Below are 22,416 nucleotides of genomic sequence, written 5' to 3' on the forward strand. Positions count from 1 at the left end.
AATTGGTCGTTTTGTCTCATGTTCTGAGAACATAAAGAAAAAAGGTTTTTTTTGTTGTTGTTCTTGTTGCTGGTTTGAAATGGATTGTTAACGAGTGAGTCTTTCCATGTCAGTGGATCCCACTGGGTTTGTGGTTAAAGAGAGTAGAGGGAAGAATGCAGCCGTGAATGTGTCCTGTCTAGTGGAAATCTTTGCAGGACTCCTCATGGCCAATTGCTGAATGGACTTGGGCTTGCTTTGCAGATATGCAACATCTACCAAGATCCTAAGTTCCTGTATTCTTCCTGAATTTTGGCCACTCTCTGAAGGGGTTCATGTTTTTGTTCCAAGATGGGTACCACCTTCAAGCTCTGTGACATGGCCATGGACTGGATTGCTGACGGGAATGCCAAGCATCTCAGAAAAGTCAAAAAGTAGCATGACTGGTAAGGATCTCTCTGGAGAATCCCTGCTTGGATAGATAGCCACCCAAGTTGCATGATTAGGAGCTGTCAGTGCCACAGTGTTCAATTCCAGAAAAGTTTTTCTCCAGGCTTCTTTCCTCCCTATTGTTCTGTTCCCCTGAATTTCAGGGAGGTGTTTGCCTTAGGGCACTCCTTTGGGAATCCTCAAGAAAACCGTTTCAAATGGAAATGAAGAGGCCCAATCTGTGCCTTTTAGGTAAAGTGCTTTGTAAAAGCTGTGTCTAAATCAGACTCTTGGCCCTGTGTGTGGCTGTAAATTACATTCTCAGCACCCCAGGAAACTCAAGTAAAATCCCAAGTGTCCATCCAAATCTAAAAGGATGAAAAAAGAAGTGTGATATTGGATGACGTCTCTTGCCCCTCTGTGGTCAGGCTCTTGACCCCGATGAAGTAAGAACAGGGATCCTCTGGGTCAAATGAATTGTTACAAGCCCTCCAGTAACTAGCACACAGGTGTTTGGGTTTTTTCATGAGTCCAGTACACATAAAGAATCTACCCCTGGCAGGCAGGAGGCCTCGAATTTTGAGAACAGAGCAGTATTCATTAACTACAGGCCCATTTTATCTATCCTGTTTCTTAGGAAGGGTGTCCAGGCCACCATGGCATTTGGCATATGATGGGCATGAGAGCTTACTTTGCACACCCTCTTAGACTGCTCCCCCTATGGAAACCCACAGCCAGAATTTTATTATGAGTGTCTGTATGGAAGAAGATGAGGGCCATGTGGGAGTGTTTTTGTTAGAATAGTGGTCTTTTGTGTGGTGGTTGGAAAAGATGACCGGGTCCACCTCAGCTTGAACTCTGGTGTGATGCCATTAGACACTCAGTTCTGGATCTGATCTTAGAGAACTGTTGCCATGAATTGTGTTGGGATTTTACAAGGCCAGGCATTAGAGGAACCTTTAGAAACTGAGATCTCAGCCTAGGGTGGCTTTCTCCACCGAACTTGGAATCTCAGCCAGGATTTCACATGATTTTGCTGTTAAATCCTCTTCAGCTATAGTTGAGAGCCCAAATTCACATGAACATCATATTTTAGACCCCAATGGGCCTGGATTCCTGTGACCTTTTGCCACTCCTTAAAAACCTTGCCTGCGATCTCCAGAGCTTTTACTGAAAGGAGATTCCTCAACCCTTAATGGCTCCTGAATGAATCCAAACCCACAGTGCCAACTTCTTCATTCTTGAAATATGGCTAGGCCAACAACATGAAGGTTTTGAGAATCCCATGACCAGAAATCCCTGGAGAACCTTGAGATCTCCTTTTGCTCATCATGACAGAACCAGCCAGTGCCATTTTTAACTTAGTCGAATTCATGACCATGGTGAAGAACAGAGATGCCAGTGAGTAGGAGCCAGCAGGGAACTGGGCCTGGAACAATATAGTCCAGGTGTGTGACCAACATCTGTGTTGAGCCACTGTGGTTCTGTCATTGGCTTCCAAATGACATGTGATTGACAAGGTGCAGCCAGCAGACCCTAAAATGTAAAGGCATGTTGTTGTGGGGAGAGGATCTGGTGCGATGCTAAGAATCAAGTTGCTATGCTCAAGTGGGAAAGATATATGGTGTAGCAGCCCAGTTTGTGTTTTTTCCTTCAGACCCTGACTCACCCCACGTGACAGAGCTCCCTCCAGCACTGTGTCCCGGTTGACTTTTATGGATTTCAAAAACAAACACCAAACTTCCAGGGAAGCTGCAAGAAACACCATTAAAACTGGAGGGTGAGCCAAAGGCTTCACAATCCACCCAGGGAGACACTCATACCCCAATGGTCACAGTTACCTACAAAGAGAAGATTCAGCTCTGCTGCCTCCTGTTCATATTGGAAAATATGAAACCATGTCCTCCTGTTCACCGAGACTGAGACCTAGCTTTCATGGTCTCACTGCAAAGGAAGCCAAAGCACAAAGCTATATTGCTAGTGCACAAATGTCAGAGGCAGATAGTCAAGAAGTCATTAGGCCAGCAAAGTTCCATGTTCGTGGAATGTGTACCCTGTCCCCTACTTTTGGGATCTCTTCTGCCACACCCAAGTTTGTGAGCTTCTCAGAATTTCCAATTCCAGATGTGTATTCACAGATTATTTTCCTCTTCTCCTCTCATTGTGTCTTATTTGGGGTGATAGTAATTTCAAGGCATTGTGGTGGATGACAGTGGAAGATTTTTATGTGGCACGTGTTCGCATATATATATATTAGACTCATTTTCCGTTTTGCCACTTGAAATATTGAATCTCTGACACTAACCCATAACCTACTGGACTCTGACTACTTATCGTAACATCGATAAAAATAATCCTAAAGAATACAAGTAGAGGCATTTGATAGGAGGCATGGTGTATGCATTGACTTGTATTTTGCTTCATCAGAGATACATGCAATAAAACCTGTCACACATTTTTCTCCTTTTATTTTTCCATGAATTTTCAAAATTAACAAATATGTAACTTCCTGACTCCCTGTCTCTGTCGCCTGGGTCACAATGTATATTATTATATACACATATATAATCCTACTGCCATCATGGGTATATTCTTCAGAGGACTCTGATTTTGGAAAATACAAATTTCATGAAGATATCACTGGCCCCCCCCAATACACTGCGGTAACTGAAGATTAAAGCTTTGGTGAGCTTATTCTTCAACAGAAGAATAAGAGGAAAATGAATATTTTGGGTACATATTTTAAGGATATATATCCCCTTATGAATTTCGATTGGCATAAGTACTATTACATTTTAATATATTAAATGTATATTTCCAAACATCATACAAGCTTTTAACCTTCTCACCCTCATTAAGACTAAAATCTAAAAAAGGAGGTAAACCAGGAAATGTTGATTTCACAAAAGTCAAGGAAACTCTCAAAGTGAAACAAGGGACTATATTGATTGGTCAACAGCCTAAGCTACTAGCTGGAAACTAAGGCAAGACATAGCTTCCTTGACCTGAATTTATCATGGCTAACATTGATATCTTAATGAAATATCTTCTACTTCAAAAGATTCATTATTGAGATGCAATAATGTAAATAAAAATGATGTGATTACTATACAAATTACAGTAGTTAGTACAGAGGTTCTTCTAACCTGAGCCAAACCTTTTATAGAGTTAAAATTGTTCCATAACCTACCTCCATCATTGCCTCTAATTTACCACATCAGGTTTTAGCAAACTGGTTTGAATGTGGGTAACCTCAGTCTAATTGAAATGCAATGAGTCCCACTCTGAAGTGTTTCAGAAACAAGACCTACTCAATGATACGAATCTCTCTTTCAGTACAGTAGGAGTAATGTATTAAATCCTTATGATCTTTCTGGGATAAACTCTAAACTCAAGCAGGCAGCTCATGAGCCACCACAAAGCTATAGATAGAGTAAGCAATGATTTGAAATTCTGGTAAACAGTGCCCTTAACTTAGAAATCATAAAAGCAGCTGAATGCAAGCTGGGTCTGAAGCCCTCTGGCTTTTAGGCATAATCAATAGTGAAAGTAAAAATACACAAATATAAATGTGTCTCTACTTAACTCTGGACCTTTCACCTCATACATTTTTATTAAAAGACATTTGAAAAAGTACAAAGGTTGGTTATATTTCCTTTTTTTCATAATGATGTATTAGAATTGTTCTATTGAAAACATATTTTGGCTCAGTAATTCTCACTTGCAATATGTGTACCATTTTAAGACCCAATAAAAAGGGGGGAGGGAATAATATTGCAGAGTAAATATTCTTGGACAGATGGAACCCTGTATTCCCAACATGTTGGAAAGGAGGAGAAAGTACTTATTTGAGTATTTCCTATGGAGCAGAAAAGTAATGGAACTGAGATAATGACACACTGGAGAACTAGAAAAATGCATATACTTTGGACAGAAACAAGCCTGGGTTCAAATCCAGCTTTTCATTCTTTGGCTCTGTATCTTTTTAGTGAATTTGCAATCTCACTAAGACTCAGTTTCCAGTAATTTGAAAGTAATAGTATTTACCTTCCATAACTGGTATGTGGACCAAATAGGCTTAATCAGATAAAGTGTACAAGTGACTGAACCATGATTGGAGTTTGGGACTGAATCAAGTGGATGATGACATTGTTGATGACATAACAAGAAGACATGAGAGAAAATGCAGTTTACAAAAAAAGAAATTGATGCCAATGCTTAAAAATTGTTGAGCAATAATTGCGCTCACAGAATAATTTAAGAAAATCAAAAGTGTTTATGAATCAGTATTTGCTCTAAATTGTAATAAGTCTATTTAATTTCATAGAGAAACATTCTTATTATCAAAATTCAGATTAATAATTCTGAAAATAAGAAAATTTCTCTATGAAACACTTAGGCCAAATATAATTTAAACAAAAATAATGTAACCAGCATTACTGAAAGCTTACCATGTGATAAAATGCAATGTTTAAAGTTTTAAATACATTTTCTTTTGGGTTAACTCCTATAAGTTATATGAATTAATGGCTTTTAGTGTAACATTTCCATGTAGACATAGATTGTATTCACTCTCCCTTATTCTATCCTCTTGCACATTTGTTTTATTATTAATCCTCTCAAGAATCTTTCTGTAACTACTTCTCCATTAGTAGCTCTACAATGTGGAATCAGGGACCCTAAGCAGGTTTTAAAAACAAATCTCTTGGATTCCTGAGACTGTGAAATTTCTGCTTCTGTTTTACTGAAAAGCAGATTATCAATGAGATATTAAGCTCCATACTTTTACCAAAATAATATTACTAAAAGGGCAAATGTGAAATGGAATCATATAGAAACTGCTTTCTAATCTCAATCCCTCCTTAAATAAAGTTTAGCATTCACAAAGGGTAATTGTATGCATTATTTATCTCATCTTTAAAGCACAAGTTTGGCATTATTGTAATTTCCAGTTTGTCTCTAATGTTTAGAATGGTGCCTAGCACATAGAAGTTGTTCAATAAATCTTACCTATGTGATGAACACATAGATGAATAAGTGAATTCCTTTGTAGCAAATTACCTAGAGTCTTTGTTAAGAGAGATGTAAGGCTAAGGTAGAATGCATGGTGTGATAGACTTATGATCTATGCCACAGCCGTGATACAGCCTATGTCATATTATTGTCATACTTAGATGTAAATCCTAGTGGATAAGACTAATGTAGCTTTAAATCACCTGGCTTAATACTATAGACAGATGTTTTAGTTAGCTTTTTTGTTGCTGCAATCCAAAGACCTGACAAGAATAATTAGAGGAGGAAATGTTTATTTGAGGGCTCACAATTCCATAGGTCTCAGTGGATAGAAGGCTGACTCCATTCCTTGGGGCCTGAGGTGAGACAATACATCATGGTGAAAAAGTGTGGTGGATGAAAGCAGATCAGGAATCAGAGAGAAAGCTCTGCTCAGCAAGGGCAAAATATAAACCCCAAGGCACATCCCTAAAGCCCAGCTCCTCCAGCCACACCCTACCTGCCTACAGTCACCACTCAGTTAATCCCTATCAGGAAATTAATGCAGTGATTGAGGTAAAGATCTCATAACCCAATCATTTCACCACTAAATCTTCTTGCATTGTCTCACACATGAGCTTGTGGATAATACCTCACATCTAATTGATAACAATAAGATATAAGAGAAATTGCAGTTAAAAAGAAAGAAAAAAAGAAAAAGAAGAAATTGGTGTAAATAGATTGGCTTCCAAAAGTTCAATCTTGAAAAATATAAGAACTAAGAAATTGAAATTTACAAGGACTGGCACACAAGTCTGAGAAGCAAATTTCCACAAGTTCAACATGGCAATAACCTTCTCAGGATCTAAATCCAAATGCCTCAACTGGGGAAGTTAGAAGATTGAGGGCTGATTCACAAAGAATATAAAAAAAAAGTCTCAGAGAATTTCTTAACAGTTTGAGTCAAGCACAGTTTAGAGAGTACTGTGCCATAGTGGAGGGTCTGGCCTCTCTGGTTTTCCTGTGCAGTAAACCCCTGTGTGGAAATAAATACCTCCACTCAGTTTAGCCTAGTCAGGTTAAATATTCATAATATTTATAGCTAATTCATCTTTCATCTACAGTGTGCTAACTCAAGTGCCTGAATATAAATACACTAATAACTTGATATTTTTCTTGACAGCCTTAGATAAGGACAAATTGTGGTAGAAGTCATGGTACCTCTATATTATTCAGGATGGGTCAAATTAGATTATGGTGAAAACAATCCCAAAATCACAGTAGCTTACAGATCAAAAGTTTGTTTTCCATGCTGTGTTCAAATGGTTTGGCAGCAGGCTTCTGCTTACTGCAGTAGCACAAAGAAGCAAGACAAGGGTGGCCCCATCTTCACACATGCTTCCTCAGAAGAAGAGATGACCTTCAGATGAAAGTTTCCAGGACCAAAGAGTTCTTTGGGAATTCTTGATCAAAATCAAAGTCTTTAAGTTAACATACTGTAGAATATGGAGAAGGAGAAGGAGAAAAGGAAGAAAAAGGAGAAGGAGAAGGAGAAGGAGAAGGAGAAGAAGGAAGAAGAAGGAAGAAGGAAGAAGGAAGAAGGAAGAAGAAGAAGAAGAAGAAGAAGAAGAAGAAGAAGAAGAAGAAGAAGAAGAGAAGAAGAAGAAGAAGAGGAGAAGGAGAAGGAGGAGGAGAAGGAGAAGGAGGAGGAGAGAAGAAAAGAAGAAGAAGAAGAAGAAGAAGAAGAAGAAGAAGAAGAAGAAGAAGAGGAGGAGGAGGAGGAGGAGGAGGAGGAGGAGGAGGAGGAGGAGGAGGAGGAGGAGGAGGAGGAGGAGGAGGAGGAGGAAGAGGAGGAGGAGGAGGAGGATGGAAGAGGAGGAGGAAGAGGATGGAAGAGGAGGAGGAGGAGGAGTATAAAAGAAGAAAAAGAAGAAGGAGGAGGAGGAGAAGAAGGAAGGAAGGAAGGAAGAAATGCGTGAGTGTGTGTGTGTGTGTGTGAAGAAGAAGAAATGCGTGAGTGAGTGAGTGTGTGTGTGTGTGTGTGTGTGTGTGTGTGTTCTGAGTGATGTGGTGTCTATTAAATGAAGAAATTCATCCTATTTTCCATAATGACACAAAGTTTTATTTTTATCATATATCACATTTTATTAAAAAATTCCTTGGATTTATACAAAAAGATTTAGCTAAAATAGAACAATAAAAAATTTAATTCTATGTAACAATTTCTTGGTATATATTGAAAAAATCTACCATAATGGTTGCTCATAAGGGTTCAAGACATGGTCAGTCTTTCATTTAGGATTTGGTTTTTCTAAACAATTCATATTCTAAATCCTGGGGGATTTACTATGAGGTGCTCTATTATCATTCACAGTTATAGCATTTCATGACGTAAACATTCAAAGAGGAATAATTCCTAGTTTGGATGCATGTTCTTGACTCATTCATCCATTGCCAGAGGACTACTGGGCAGAACAGGTTAAACTAAAAGAAAACGTTAGCTGGCCTGTCCAAAGAATACATAACATCAGGACACAAAGCTCAGCTCAGCCTGACATTTTCCAATTATGGTATAATTTCTCTTGTCTGCATTTCTAGAGGGGTTCTAACAGACATGAATGACTACTTGCTAGAGTTGTGAGTATATCCCTGTATTGCACAGGCAGTTAGATTAGAAACCATCTATCCGTAAGATTCTTCTATTCACAACTTCATAGAAGAACTTCAGAAAAATCAAGTTGATTAGCATGAGATATAAAAGCAAAATATTTCACTCTTTCTTACACAGGAAAACAGGTGATTCTAGGCTAAGCTTCATGATATATCTCCCAATGCAATCAAGTTTGTACATATCCTAACATAGACCTTATATACCAGATTCCCAGAAAAAGCAAAGAAATGATTAAAGGAGTCCATCATATCTCTGTAAATTGTCATTTATTTGCAGTTATATCTTAGGCTCTATTGATGGCTTACTTGGTTATAAGAAAATAAATGAGTGTTATAAAATGTGATTTTTAAATACAAAGATTTGTATTTAATAGTAGTTGATGCTTTTCATCCTTGAGATTAGGGCACATCTTTGAAAGAAAAATGTACCTCTACATCATATGTTCAAAATTGCACTATAAATATAAAGGTCCAGTTTACAATATATACAGTAATTAGCAACTAGACAAAAGTTAGAGATTTAAACATATACCTACTTCCTTCATGTCAGGCATGGTCAATAATCTCTCTTTTTTTTTAAAGAATTTTATTTAAAATTTAATAAAAGTATAGATCACAAAAAACTAATTAAAGTAGAAATAATGGCCACTGTGTGTCACAGCTGTTGTTACAGGGAAAGAAAAACAAAGTGAATTATCCTAATGTTTTAATGCATTTTACATTGTCCTACTAAAGATTATAAATTTAAATTTTTTTTCACATCTTCATACATGTATTTTGTGTAATGAAGACAGTCTTCTTCCACTATCCTTGCTATTCCCCTCAGCAATCTCTTAGGACTTTCCCTAGGGAGCTTTTGGTAACACTGCTGCAAGATTCAGGCTGATACAGTTAACACTTCATCTAACCATTGACTGATGTATTTGTTTAGTCCAAGAACTGGTTTAACAAATTTTCCCAGTGAATTTCCTGCCAGGACTGTGTGCCTACCTGAATGATGGTCTTCAGATAAGGAGATGTTTCTGAGGGTCACACTCAGGGAGAGCTCTTTGAGAAAAGTCATTCATTATCTGAATTTGCTTTGTTTTTGTTACTCTTTTTCCCCTTCAGTGACCCATTGAAGGCATGCACATACACCCACACAAAGTACTTTTCAGACTGTCAACTGGCTAGCAAATAACAGAAGAAAGAAAGTCTAATACAAAGAATATGCCAAAAGATAATTGCAATTCACATGGGATGGCAAGTGAATATGTATGATATTTTTTGGTCCCTTGTAATCTATTTGTAAAGGGATAAAAAAGGAGAAATGCAGATAAAAATAAAATTAGCTAATTTTTGGCTTGAACACTCCCAAAACTCAGATCCTGGCATAAATAATAGGTTTGCAATAAAATTTAACTAGTCAGTGTTTCCTAGTACTCTATTCTACTGGTCTTCCTTCTATTTATTCATATTTTGTTTTATTAGAGCTTTATAGATATACCTAAAGGTGAAATTCACTGTGGTATATTCATATATGTGCATAAGATAGTTTGGTCAATTGCATTCCACCATGGTTCTCTTTCTCTTTTCCTGTTCCTTCTCCCTTTCTCTCAATCCTCACAACTTTTTTTAATGTCTTCAGTTTCATTGTAATATGCAAGTCAATATATTCTGATAATATTTTGGTTTTGTTTATTTGAAATGGCACTTCTTTCAACCAATAGGTGTTTTTCCTCAAATTAAAATGCTTGGGAACCACTTCTTTGTTCAGAATTCAAGTCCAGGATTCCCATATTAGAATAGAGCCAAATACAAAAGCATTAGCCTACATCTCTCCAAGCATCTAAAATCCAGACATATCCAAAGAGTATAATGTTGGGTTTCATATGGATGTCATATTTGAGCATTCACTTTTTATTTTTCCTCTCACTTGTTATAGCTCAGTATTCATGAGTGTTAACCACAATGTATTCACCATTCCAAAACTAATCCCTTCCTTCTCTTCAGGCAGCTTTGGAATGCAGCCATTCTGAGCCAAAGAGAGCTCAGGAAATAAAAAAAATTAAAAAAAATATTTTTCTCTAATTGGTGATCTTTAAAAAATCATTCTACAAGTGGTAAGCAAATTGTTTAATGACAAATCACTTCTAGTTATTTTTAAACTTGTTTGTATTATTTCTGACAGGAATATTTTTTTCTTTTATTGAGATCATTTTGTCCTTTTCCATTTGGCTCCTGGTTTTGTACTAGCCATTATCAATAAACCATTTGGGAGAGAAAAGAGAAAGATAACTTATCCTGGGTAGGAAACCTCATGCTATCCTATTCAAACATATACATGTACCCCAGCAACAGAGTCTCAGTGAAGAGATTTACTATTTGTTACATTAACTAGAGTCTGTAAGAAAAGATGGAAATGACTTTTATTTTGTCTTCTTGCTTTATTAAGCATCTTTAACTCTACTAAATTCTGTACTGCCACACTGTATTATTATGTTACAAATTATTTCATTATTCTTAAATTGTAAATTGCTGTCAGTTTTTACCAGACACTGGCATATTTGGGGAGAGGAGGGATTTCTCTCTCTTTTAAATTGTTAGGAATCATTTACTTGGTTACTTGACAGACATCCCTGGTAGCACATGTTCTATTTTTAAACATTTTTAAAATCCAAAATTTTTTTCATAGCTTCTAAAAATATTTTCTAAATATATTATCCCATGATTAAAGTGAATTTTTTAATAAAATGTTGTAAAGTTTATCAAAACCTGCCTTCTTCATTTTTCATCTTTGAAAATGGGAAAATTTACCATTTTGCTTTAATAAACAGCCCAAAGGCCCTGGAAATTATACAGGAAAAAAATAAAATTCAGTTGTCCTGGATTACACAGACTGACTATAATTCCTGGATTTTATTTAGGATTTCTGGCTCTCTCTCCAGCTAGCCTCACATACCTTCATATATCACAGAACAACACACTGTACACAGAAATTGAGTCTCCCCTCACCTTGCCCTCCAACCCAACCCTCACTGTTATCAAGGAAATGAACATCTAGAAACTTAACCTCAAAGTCCAAAATAAAGGAACATGCTGATTCTATTTTGATTATTGAATGAATCTTTCAGAGGTTCTTTAATCCAAAGGTGATGTTTATTGGCTACAGAGCCAAGTGGTTTAGGACACTAATGCAAATGAGTTCGCAGTGCGCAGACCCAGGACTGGAATGCCAGGTAGGCTTTCTGTGTGAAGAATGTGAAGTTCCAGCTGGAGGAGGCCACTGCTTTTAGAATGCGACCCAAGATTTTCTCCCCTTTGTGCTGTTCCCTTCCTTTCTTTCTTTTTAAAATGTATACTTTGTAGAAAGTGCTGACCAAAGTCAAGAAGCTTGTCACTGTTTCCCTGATCCTCAGCACCTAGTAGTCAGCATGCTACATTTATCATTCTACCATCTTTGGCTTTGCATACTTGCTTTTGTTGTTTTCTTCATTAACCATTTTTTCATACAGTATTGTGTCATAATCATTTCCCACTGTATGAAAATATTTCCAGTTTATGGATGTACCATGTATTTAATCTTTCCCCCGCCTTCTTATATTTGAGGCATCTTGTTTTTTCATAGATTTCTATTCTCATAAACATATTTGCTCATACATTTCTATGCAATTTTGATTATTTCCCTATTATATATTCTAGTAGCAGTACTATTGGGTCAAAAATACGAAAAGTTTTCAATTTCCTGATACAAATAACCATGTTGTTTGCAAAAAAATTTATATCTTTATATTTGCAAACACTTTAATATCCCCATCTTCAATATATGAGAATACTTGCTTCTTTTTTTTTCCACAATGGCATTAGAAAACATATTTCTTCATATTAAGATATTGGGATAAATGTCATCACATCATTATTATTATTATCATTCTTGCTGACTTTTTACTATATGTAAGGTTGCATACCTCATATGTTAAGAAGGCATATCATTTTCTCTACTGAAAACTGCTTTTTCATGGCTTTTCCTCTTTTAACTGTTGAGGTTCTAATGCATTGACTATTGTTCTCTGCAAGCACAATATTCAGTAAGCAGATTAACTGTTTCTTATCAAAATGTATTGCACATGTTTTTCCAGTTCCTTTAGCTATGACTGTGATTATTTTTAGGGACATTTTTATGTAATGAATGCTATCATTCTTTTGTAGCTTTATTCATTATTTTTCTTGTTGTTAATTCTTTGCACCATTGTATGCTAAAAGTAAGAAAGGCTGTGACTCACTACCACCAAAATCTGCAGGGAAAGTTTATCAGTAAATAAGTATGTTTCTTCTGTCTAAAGAATCCTTAGCTATATCATATATAAGCATTGCTGTAGATTCTTTTTTAAAAAAATATTTATTTATTTGTTTTTCAGTTTTCAGTGGACACAACATCTTTGTTTGTATGTGGTGCTGAGGATCGAACCTTGGCTGCATCTATGCCAGGCAAGTGTGCTACCACTTGAGCCACATCCCCAGCCCTGCTGTAGATTCTTGACTACAATCATGAATTGTGCCTCAAGTTTATACATACAGTCCTCTCAAATTTATGGATGAAAGCACTTCCTCTGTATTAAACTAGAAGCTCCTATTGATTTTAAAAAATATATATATATATATTTTAGGTGTTGACAGACCTGTATTTTATTTTATATGTGATGCTGAGGTTCGAACCCAGTGCCTCACAAATGCTAGGCAAGTGCTTCACCACTAAGCCACAACCCCTGGTCCCTCCACTTGTTTTTTAATCATTTGCTTAATATTTCTATCAACAAATATTGCTGATTTACCTATTCTGAACCTGATCAACTTGAATTCGTATATGCTAAATTAAGAGCCAATACTTAAATATAATTTTTAAGTGTATTGTGACTTTCAAACATCTGAGTGGGGTTACTCTTCCACCTCCATGTCTTTGATATTTGGGTCATCAGGAATTAAAGCCAAGTATGGAATAGGTAAAAGAAGTGAAATTCAGGTATTGATTAGAAACACACACACACACACACACACACACACACACATACATGGGGTGCATTGTGGTGCAGTGGTAGAGCACTCACTGAGCACATGTGAGGCCCTGGGTTCAATCCTCAGCACGACATAAAAATAAATAAGTAAAATAAAGGTATTGTGTCCAGCTACAACTAAAAAATAAATTAAAAAAAGAAACACACACATACACAAAAATAAGCTGCAAAAATATTAAGAAGAGGAAATTGAGTTAACTCTGGAACTAGGATCTGGAAATAAGCTTTCCGAAATGTAAGCAGACTCCTGTTCCCAAAGGTAACAATGACAGGCCCATTTTGACTCCTCTCTAGAACAGCCCCTATCATCCTCTTCCAGCTGCATTTCTTTAGGATTAAAAAGTGTGGTTGGATATGGATTAAAAACATAATCAAGGATTTGTTCACTGCAAGTCAATTTTAAAATCACCAAGATCTTGGGAGAAGGGTAGCTAAGAGCCAAGAAACACAGAGCATAAGATGTTCCTATTTTCTGGCAAAGAAAAGAAGGAGAGGTGCTCTTACTAAGGCTGCCACATCTCCGACCCATTGTCCCAACTGATTGATGGGGTCACTTGTTTGGCAATTTTATGGAGTCCTTTATAAGTTATGTTAAGATCAAAAACAAGAGGGCCCTGAATAAGGGAACAAACTGACTCAGCTCTATTGTTCTTAGTAACTCCAATCAGTGGCTCTTTACCTAAAAATCCCATGACACTTCTCCTGTTCCTAATCATATATGAACTTTCAGGTCCTCTAGCTATCATAGGTCTGGTGGGTCCTTTTCGTTTGACCCTCATTTATACTTCCAACCTTGTAGACTGACCACCACTCCTCCCCATACCCAACAGATTGCATAGCTGTTACATACTTCTGTTTTCCTGTGTGGTTGCTACACAGAGTGCTTGCAAAATTGTTATCTTCTCTGTCTTGAGATCTTTCCCTCTTTTCATTTATTCAATTCTTTCAAACCTAAGAATTGAAGTGTAGACAAATGTAATAAGCCAGGTGTTTGCAGTCCATCCCTCAAGTGCATATGCTGAAACTTGGTCACCAATATGATGGTATTAGGACATATGGATATTAGAACATATGGGAAGTCATAAGTCATGTGCATGGAGCCCTCATTAAGGGATTAGTGCACTTATATAATGGACCCTAAAGGCTCTCTTTTCCCTTCTACCACATGATGGCACAGCAAGAATACCCTCTTCTGTGAGCTGGACAGTGAGCCTAACCAGACACCATGTTGTCATCTTGATTTTGAACTTTCCAACCTCCAACACTGAGGGAAATAAATTTGTGCTTTTGATAAGCCACCCAGCCTATTATTCTCTAAGTAAAAAAAAAAAAAAAAAAAAAAAACAGCTTGCAAAGGAAGAATAAACAAGATCTGATTCTCCTCCAAACCTGGCTGAGTCCAGTATGTGTACTTCAAACAGAAGAAAAGTGAAAATTTTTACCAGGCAAATTGCAAATTATCCTGCAGGGTGGTCTGATGCTTCTTCAGTTCACAGACTACAGTTCTCTAGTCCCATATGGAGAGACGCTGCATAGTTTACTAAGGATGGGTCAAAAGTCTTCCTTCTGAGTGATACTCCTCTCTTAACATTGGAGTTCACAGGGTTCTTCCCCTTCTTTCCTCCAATATCTTCCAGATTCAGTGTGAAGCCATCACTGCCTGACTGTTGGCAAGAAAAAACACTTATTCAAATATATTAAAAATAATAGAATTCCTTAAATTCTACAGTTTAGCTATCACAACAACAAATACATGACCCTTGCTAGGTACTTGACTCTTGACATGAAGTTATATATTGATGAATTCACAGTTTAATGGGGGATATAGGCTAATTAGTAATCCAATACAGTACAATACATATTATAAATCAATAAGGGGTGGGCTGGAGATATAGCTCAGTGTTAGAGTCCTTGCAAGGCATACTGGAGGGCCTGGGTTCAATTCCTGGCTCCATAAAATAACAACAACAAACAAAAACTTCCAGAAGGACCTCAAACAAAATAAACAAACCAAGGAATGATTACATTGAAACAGTAACTACAAAAGTATCTTATTAAGACACTAAAGAGTTTTATGTGATCAAGTTTAGCTAGGGTGCTGACATATATTCATTGAGCAAATTCTGTGATCCAGACACTATGCTAAACATTGAGAAGACAGAAGTAAACACATTTCCTGTCTTCCTATGGTTTCAGTAAAGCTGGGGACAATAAACTTAGAACAAATAAATATAAGAAGTATAATTACAAATAATGGAAAGTGCCATGAGAAAATGAATAGAGTGGTATAAAAAGATATGATGGGAGAACTAATCAGTATCCAGAAATCAAGTAGGGAGTTTCAGAGGAAATGATAGTTAAGACCTGAAATTGGAGTACCCATTAGATAGGAAAGAATTGGGAAAGAATGTTCCAGGAAGAGACACAGCCCAAATGAATACTGTAAGATGAGATAAAAGATTTTGGCTTGAGCAGAGTAAGCAAAGTTGGGAGTCCCAGGATATAAAAATTTAGAGACCGGGACCAGACAATTCAAGGTTTGGTAGGCCAGCTAAGACTGAATTTCATTCTAATTATTGGGGCAAGCTATTGGAGAGTCATAAACAGCGGAAGAACTACCTTCCAAATGATTATGAATTCTTATCAAGCATTTAACTGAATATGGTTTAGACTTATACTTGTACACTATTTGATCCTCTGGCACAAAACACAACCTCTTCAAAGCACTATCTTTTTCTGAATAAAATCATGCTCCCATTTTCAGTGACTGTGTTCCTTCCTCAGAGGTCAGCTGTTCCTGCTATTCTCTCTTCTCTTCCCCCAGCATGCACAACATAATATCTTTGTTCCCAAAATCTTCTTCAGTTGAGCCAAGCCATGGTTTTACTATTTTATGGGATGCTTTTCTCCCTCCAAATATTTAGAAAAATCCCATAACCTTGAATTCCTTCCCTTCCTTCAGATTCTCATTCTTACCTTTACCTCACAGACTCTCTCTAGCTCTTCTCTAGGATTTGGTGTGTATTGTTTTATAAGCTTTGGCATCACTATGACCTGAAAAGAACAACATAGAAGAAGAAAAGTTTATTTTGGCTCACAGTTTCAGAGGTTCAGTCCACGGTGTGCTGACTCCATAGTTCTGAGCACAAGGTGAGTCAGAACATTATGGCAGAAGGAAAGTGGCTCAAGACATGATAGCTAGGATACCAAGACAGAGTCATGTCACTGTACAATGGGCTATATGCAAAGGGACGCATGTCCCTTCTGAGTCAATGCATTTTAAATGCAGCACAAGACTCCAGGGTCCTCTTTCTCTGCAAAATCAACCAAGGCTGCCTCCTGTTTATGGTGGTACAAATGAGTTTCCATGTAGAGAAGAGTTGCTAAATTATGTGGACCTGTAGAGAACTTGAATTTTTCATCATTTCCATGATGTTTATTACAAAAGCACAACACAGCACATCCTCACTAATATAAAAAAGATGGTAAGAAATGATCACACTTTCTACCCACAGTGTCTTTATTTCTTTCCATGTGTTGTAATTATTGATTATGTTAGATATTTAACTTTGGGGTTTTTTTGTGTGTATGTGTGATTATTCTTTTTAACTAGATTTCTCCTTGCCCCAACCAATGATCTTATAATAAATATAATAAACACTTCGCTGAGTTAATGTAACAAATAAAACAGACTACCAAAATTATTTTATTCTTTTATTCCTTTTCTGCTTTCTCCTTTCCTTCCTTAATTTTCTCTCCTTTTTTTTCTTTCTTTTTTGTACATACCTTTTGTAAGCAATGACTACTTAATGACTCCCATAGGTTATCTTTCATTTGATTACAAATAATCACTAATGTGCTAAGATGATAGGCTTCTGAAAATCTTCTCTATCTTCTCCCTTTCCTCTTTCCTCCCATTTCAGTGAACCCCTGCTGTCATCCAGAATTGCACCTTTTGTTCTTTTTTTCTTCTTTGAATGGATCCAGGGACTCAGCCTTACAATTTTTGAGATGTTGGGAGTGAGGGATTTCATTATTCAGAGTCTCCTTCTACATTTCTAGGCTGCATGGTGGGAGCCAGTCTCTCAGACTCTCTTTATTGCTTACTGCATAGAAGTCCCATTTCTATAAAAGTTCTATTGTTGTCATAATCTAAAGCAGTAAGAAGACCACAAAAGCTTTTGAACCAGGGAAAATCAGAGAGCCTTAAGCTCATAGTGCCAAACTGCATTCCTGCTTCCCCCTCTAAAATGATAATTGGTCCAAAAGAACAAGATTCAAAATGCACTGAAAATGATAAAGCAGAAGCATATCTGAAGCTAGTAAACCTTGCCAGCACCGTGTAGCAGGAATTACATGTGAACAGCTGAGACTGGGTAGTGTTGTTTATTTACTTGCACTACTCCAGCCACAGCTACTAAGGTCATCCTTTATGTTTACATTTATCCAGTTCCTGTTTTTTTCCCCTGTGTCTCCAGTTTTCAGTCTTAGACTCAACTCTTGCTCCTATCAGCAGATTGTACTTCTTGACTTTACTCTTCCAAGTCCTCTGTTTGGCATGTCTGTTTTGGGACAATTCCTTTGGCTCTGTGTATTCTAGGTCAATCCTCAGAAGTCTGCCTTAGCTCTGACCCTAGCAGACTAGCCCAAGATGGAATTGGGGACATATGAATGGATTACTATAAAAACCTAATAGTGAATAAAATGAAATTTTTAACCAAAAGGCCACACACGGTATGCTAAGAAATGGCTAGCACTGACTCTTGAGGTTAATTGTTAGATATTCAAGAATTTTGAATGTCAGTTGTTAAACATAGCCATTACTAAAATTCAAACCATTTAAACTTATAATTAAATAAACCATATTAAAACAAAAGAAATACATATGCAAAACTCAACATTTCTAACTACTAGATGCTTACTATTTTCTATTATCTTGGGATTATCTGAATCTAATCTATCTGCATGATGAGAAGGCTGTGTAATGATGCACAATTGAACATATTTTCCCAAACTTGCATGAGTGATGTTGGTCACAGCAAGAGTATTTACACTATGAAAATTAGCAAATCCTACATATGAGAATCCCACCACCCACATACAGCCAGCTTCTAAACACCTAATAACATACTACTTTTAAAGGGTAGCAATGTCTTCCAGATGGTTAATGAAGATAAAGATGTAGGGTAAAGAGAATATTTATAGTACTTTCCTCAAATTTATTCTCAAACTGTTACTTTCCTAAACAGGACCTTAAGATACCCAGCCACAGAACTTATATGTTTCCTTGACCTCAGCTGCAGAAATGGGCCTTTATTTTCTTCAGCCAAGTGGTTTATCAAAAGTTTTTGACCATAGTAAATCTAAGGATGGATTCTTTATCTAAATCAGGCCAATTGTGGGCACTGAGTCTGATTCAAGTTGCTTAAAATTGAACTGTCAGGAAATTCAACCTGTCATTCCTGCTGGTCATGAATGAGGAAGCATGTAGCCTTCAAGGACACTGATAATCATCTTGGAACCACAAATGAAAGAGACTGCCCAAGAATGATTATAAGCTGAGGAAGAAGAACCAAGAAATGGTGAAAGAACTAGGTTCTGGACCAGGACTTTGTCTGAAAATCTAATCTTAGGATTTATGTGAGTCAATGAATTTCCCTTTTCCTTTAATCAGAGGAAACTTTACTTCCATTTACTTATACATGACATAGCAGTTGTATCTTTAAATGAGGTAATTGCAGAAAGAAAGTCAATACACTCAGTTCTTTACTTCTCAGGACTTTATGTGTCTATATGCCTGACTCTCCAACCACTAGATTTTTTTTGCACATCATTATATCTTTAGCCAAATAAACAAAGCACCCTGTAAGTAGGGAGTAAGTAGTAAGTGCTTAAAATAAGCGTACTAAATTGAATTGGTTAGTAAATCTTGGGGGAATTGTGCAAGAATGGAGTGAATCAGAGTAAATTCCTCCTCTCTTCTTTGTCCAAACAGTCAATTTGAATCCATCTGTTGTCACTTGTGAATGTCCCAGGGAAAAAGGAATGAAACAATGCAACTTATGAGTCCAACAGTTCAGTCTGCAAACTAGAAGAGGTTGTAGTATTTTGCTAGGAAGGCTGAAAATTAGCTGTAGTTTTCCAGTTGGCAAAAAACACTAAGAAAACTCCTTTGGTCTATGTTTGCATGATGCTAAGTATCTGAATAAGAATTAAAACGTGAAGTCAATATGCTTCAAAAAATCTATGCATATGACAGCACTTTGAAAAAAATATCCAGTTACTGAACTGAAATTCCCTTGTTTATCCAGGAGTCCAGGTGGCTTAGGTCAACAAAAGCAATGACAATGAGAGTGATAATCTCAGAACTATGTGGCACTGAGTTTCTCAGTGAAATCTGTCCTTTATGATTGGAGGAGGGAGAGAGATAGGGAACACTGGTCAATCAACATGAATCATTCAATTACATTTCAAAAAAGAAATAGATGGGTGCTTCTTTTTCTCACCTATTCCCTGTTTTGTTTTGTTTGTTTTTCTACAGCCATACCACTGTCTATCATACAAACATTGTATTTCTTTATATTACACTGATTGTTTCTCCATCTCCCATAATGAAAGCTCTAGGAGGACAATTATCTGTCTCTGTTTTTGTTCACTGCTCCATTCTCAGTACCTAAAATAGAATCTGGCACAGAATAAATGCTAAAAAAACATTTATTGAGCAAACAAATGGCCTGTAAAATGGACATTTGCTAATAAATTCACAAATAAGAAACTAACTGCCTTGTGAAAAAAGTAAGGATTTCTTTCAAATGAAATTAAAAGACTCTGTACCTTAATAGTTCAACTAGTCTGTATGACTATAAACATTTTGTTTAACAACCTACACTTTTTTATTTCCTTTTGAAAAATGAAGACAACTCTGCCAATCCTGTACTCTCCAAAACTTCAAAGTACTTCAGAAGAGGCAATAGCTGTAAAGTCTTAGGTTAAAGAATCAGTAATGGAGCTCAGTATGAATGGTTTTCCATAAAAGTTAAATGAAGACCTCAGTTGTCCTTTTATGTATTAAATAGAAAAATTTCCATTTGCAGGGTTTTTTTGTCATATGCCTATGAGCAATGGTGTATCAATCACTTTTATATTCCTATTGCTCTGAAAATTTTGTTTTTATAAATTTTAACTAAGCATTTGTAAGCAAAACTGCCATTTCCAAAACTTCAAATTTGTTTATAAGGCCAATTGTTTTAAAGATGAAAAAAGGTTTAATCCACAAATCAAACCTGATATTTATTTAAACTTACAAAATGGTATTTCTCCAGAGTAATCACCCTTCCCTGCATTATGTTAATAGCAAATCTCTTTTTTTTTGTAGAAATTCTACTTTTTCTCTTCTCATTTCCCCCCTTCAAGCTGAATTCTGTTTTTCAGCATGTTTCCTTCCAATCTTTAAAAAGAGACCCTGTACCTTTAATAACAGAGACCTGGTGAGAGGTTTCTTTCCAAACTTGTTCCCTGGGTTCCAAGTGATGAAACCAGCTGTAATTTGAGAGCCCAGAAATCCTTAGGATATCTTTAGCCAAAGGAAAAGCTCCCTCCATATTTCCACCCAGTTCAGAAGTTGAAAGTGTCAGAAAGCAAGAGCTTCTCTCTCTAGCTACACTGCTCCATCTCCCAGGAGCAAGGGGCAAATGAGCCAGTGACCTGCAGCGCTCTGCAGGCGGCCTTCTCCCCTCCGCACTGTGATCCCATAAGAGAGTGGTAGCTTCAGCCACTGAGCAAACACAGAGTGAGGTGCACCCTGTGCTGTTGCAGGGCAGTGCTACACAGGCGCTGTCGCCCACAGCCACATGAAGCCTGCTGGGGTGCAGGGGCCATGGTGCAGCAAGCCGACGGGGACTGAGGAGGACACTGTCTCAGGAAGGCACTGACTCCCAAGAGGACTCCTTTCATTGTTCCTGGACAAAAGAGTCTTCTCCTGGGATCCCTGGTCTTCCTGAATATTCAGAATGATGGTCCCAAAGTTCCTCTGGATGGGTTTCCTCTGCCACCTGTGTCAGGGCTACTTTGACAGTCCTCTCTACCCAGAAATGTCCAATGGGACTCTGCACTACTACTTTGTGCCTGACGGGGACTATGAGGAGAACGATGACCCCGAGAAGTGTCAGCTGATTTTCAGGGTGAGTGACCGTCGGCACTGCTCCCAAGGGGAAGGGACCCAGGCCAGTAGCTTGATGAGTCTCACCCTTAGAGAGGAGTTCACCGTGCTGGGCCGCCAGGTAGAGGATGCTGGGCGAGTCTTGGAGGGCATCAGCATGAGCATTTGCTACGACCTGGATGGGGAAGAGAGTTATGGCAAATACCTGAGGCAGGAGTCCCACCAGATCAGGGATGCCTACTCCAACTCTGACAAGTCCCTCACTGAGCTGGAAAACAAATTCAAGCAGGGCCAGGAACAGGATAGCCAGTAGGATGCTGGTCCACACCAAGTCCCTGCTGAAAAAAATTCTGGACATCTCCACAGAGCTTAGGGAAAAATCCGAGCTGCTGTCCCTCACCACCAGGAGCCACGGGACTGGGCTAGGTTAGCTGAAAAACGATTATCTTAAAGTATGAGGTGGAAGGGCACAAATGCCAGAGAGAGCAATCAAATAAGCTCCATAGTGGAGGGTGGGGGATAGATGAGGGGGCTAAATATTTCCTTACTCTTATAATATTTTGTATCCAGATTTACACTTTGAGAATGAATCTGAAATCATCTTTAAAAAAGAAAGAGTTGAAAGGTGAAGTGGTTGTTTTAATTCTGTACATTGTTTATGTGATTGTTACAGATTTATCTATCCGTGGGAAAAAATGATTTAAAGCAATGCCCCCTCTTTCCTAGTGATCTTAAAAATAACTCTGCAGAGATATTTGTTTCAGCCACATCTGAAAGGAAATAGGCTATGCAGTAGAGACTGATTAAACTTACCCTTCCTGGAGATTATGGGATATACCCAAGGACCATAGTGCCAAGCTCCTTTCACCTTCAGCTTTCTCTCTTGGGCTCTAAAAACAATGTGACTGTTTTTCAAATGAGGTCCAAGGTGTTGCTTTCTATGCCTGCCAGTCCAGGGAAGTTGCTTGCTTCTTCTGCTTTTCTCTCTTATTTATTAACCATGGTCTGTGACTTGTTTTTGTTTTTGCTTTTTTTTTTTTTTTTTGTAAGCATATTGTTGGGAAACTCTGTGCAAATCATCCTTTATAGGAAGATTTGCAAGTTTCCTCTGTGGCTGTATGTAAGTTTCAGCAGCAA

General features: G+C 37.5%; 1 pseudogene; it reads left to right on the forward strand.

The window, feature by feature from the left end:
- The first annotated feature begins 21,130 nt into the window (after positions 1 to 21,130).
- Positions 21,131 to 21,737, forward strand: LOC101975307 (fin bud initiation factor homolog; annotated as a pseudogene).
- Positions 21,738 to 22,416: the final 679 nt, after the last annotated feature.

Source organism: Ictidomys tridecemlineatus, chromosome 3, assembly GCF_052094955.1.
Source record: "Ictidomys tridecemlineatus isolate mIctTri1 chromosome 3, mIctTri1.hap1, whole genome shotgun sequence".
Lineage (NCBI taxonomy): Eukaryota > Metazoa > Chordata > Mammalia > Rodentia > Sciuridae > Ictidomys > Ictidomys tridecemlineatus.